We start from the raw sequence: 2,680 nt of genomic DNA, 5'->3' as shown, positions 1-2,680 counted from the left end.
AATATGATTGTTAAAATTTTCGACTAATCGGTTCTAAGAGGCGAAGCAATACGCCGCTGGGACTTTGAAATATTTCGGAGCGCACCTAAAGTTCGTTATTTTGGCTAAACGGAGCGAAAATCTGCATTTATACCATCACGGACGTTAGTTCAATAGCGTTTAACGATCGATCCACGGTACAGAATGCAAAAATATGATTGTTAAAATTTTCGACTAATCGGTTCTAAGAGGCGAAGCAATACGCCGCTGGGACTTTGAAATATTTCGGAGCGCACCTAAAGTTCGTTATTTTGGCTAAACGGAGCGAAAATCTGCATTTATACCATCACGGACGTTAGTTTAATAGCGTTTAACGATGGATCCACGGTACAGAATGCAAAAATATGATTGTTAAAATTTTCGACTAATCGGTTCTAAGAGGCGAAGCAATACGCCGCTGGGACTTTGAAATATTTCGGAGCGCACCTAAAGTTCGTTATTTTGGCTAAACGGAGCGAAAATCTGCATTTATACCATCACGGACGTTAGTTTAATAGCGTTTAACGATGGATCCACGGTACAGAATGCAAAAATATGATTGTTAAAATTTTCGACTAATCGGTTCTAAGAGGCGAAGCAATACGCCGCTGGGACTTTGAAATATTTCGGAGCGCACCTAAAGTTCGTTATTTTGGCTAAACGGAGCGAAAATCTGCATTTATACCATCACGGACGTTAGTTCAATAGCGTTTAACGATCGATCCACGGTACAGAATGCAAAAATATGATTGTTAAAATTTTCGACTAATCGGTTCTAAGAGGCGAAGCAACACGCCGCTGGGACTTTGAAATATTTCGGAGCGCACCTAAAGTTCGTTATTTTGGCTAAACGGAGCGAAAATCTGCATTTATACCATCACGGACGTTAGTTCAATAGCGTTTAACGATCGATCCACGGTACAGAATGCAAAAATATGATTGTTAAAATTTTCGACTAATCGGTTCTAAGAGGCGAAGCAATACGCCGCTGGGACTTTGAAATATTTCGGAGCGCACCTAAAGTTCGTTATTTTGGCTAAACGGAGCGAAAATCTGCATTTATACCATCACGGACGTTAGTTCAATAGCGTTTAACGATCGATCCACGGTACAGAATGCAAAAATATGATTGTTAAAATTTTCGACTTATCGGTTCTGGATCACTGAAAAATCAAAAAAAATTATTAATTTTGATTAATTAAATTACATATGTAGTTTTATATTGTTATAGTCTCGTATTTGTTAATGTTTTGTCGTAAGAAAATGCAAAAATATCGTTTTAATGTTTTCGTCTCATCGGTTCTGGATCGCTGAAAAATCAAAGAAAAATATTAATTTTGATTAATTAAATTACAAATGGAGTTTTATATTGCTATAGTCGCTTATTTGTTAATGTTTTACCGTAAGAAAATGCAAAAATATCGTTTTAATATTTTCATCTCATCGGTTCTGGGCGGTTTTAAAATTTTTTAAAATATTAATTAAACCCATGATTTACATGAGAATGTGAATTTATTATGTCCTGCATGTTAATTTATTAATTTTCATGTATAGAACGTTATAAAATGAAAGGATATGTTCGACGATATTTTCAGTCTAAGTTTTACCGTGCCGGCGGGATGGTACGCTCTCACGGCGGTTTGCACAGGCATACGCCTGGGCGTAAGCCCATGCGTCGCCGACCTAGCGGCCGGCCGTTCGGTATTTATAGGAAGGCACTTTCGGTTCGCTCGGACCGGTCGGGAGTAGCGTCGAGCGTGTGGCTCTTTTATGACTTCGGTTGAAAAGCAGTCTACCGCTCCTCGAGAATATACTTTCTCGACTATTCTCGTTCCGGTTTTCCGTTGCGGATTATTATTAATCTCCACACAGCATTACCACGGGTCGGTGTCTAAGACCGAATGGCCCATATGTGGTGAGCCTTGTAATATAAGGCTGGTGACCTGTATGCACTTATAAATGTTGCATACTTGTACAAACTGAGCATCAACTGTCTGTAACCAAAATTTGTTAAAACTGAAAAAGTTATAAGATTGTATAAAATTTTTGAACCAAGAAAGTAGTGTTAGACGAAAATTCGTTCTATCACTTTTAGAAGGGAGACTGTTTGGAAATATTTAAAGTATAAAATACACAAAAGTCCACTGAATTATGAACAAAATTACGTCCCTGAATTTAAGAAAAGTCAAGAGGTGTCAGAAATAAAATCCTCTCTGATACGTTCAGAGAGGAAAATAAGTATGGAGAGAGGAGTAAAAATGAAAGAAGTTTTAAGGCTGGGGAAACTTCTAAAGGAGAGAGATTCCAACATATCTAATATGTACATTTAAAGCAAGTCCAAGGAACTCTCTCCGTTAATGTTTGAAAAGGTGTGTGCAGATGGAGGAGAAATGTATAAAGTACAGAGACGAGGTTGGTGGGCCCGCTCTAATGATAAAGATTATAAAATTTGGTGGCAAAATGACCAGCATGATCACTGTACGCGCTTTCTCGATTTGTATAGCATGCCACTGTCCGCGCTATCTTTTATTATATTGTCCAGCGTGTGTGGTCTACGTGCTTGCACGATGGATGCACGGCGTGAAAGTGATTTTCGTGCTTTATGAGAGGAGGAGGAGAATATTTGGCCTCTATAAGAGGTACAAAATTTATGAAATGTGTG

This window comes from Osmia lignaria, unplaced genomic scaffold, assembly GCF_051020975.1.
Source record: "Osmia lignaria lignaria isolate PbOS001 unplaced genomic scaffold, iyOsmLign1 scaffold0036, whole genome shotgun sequence".
Taxonomy (NCBI): Eukaryota; Metazoa; Arthropoda; class Insecta; order Hymenoptera; family Megachilidae; genus Osmia; species Osmia lignaria.
Note: the sequence above shows the minus strand (reverse complement) of the source record.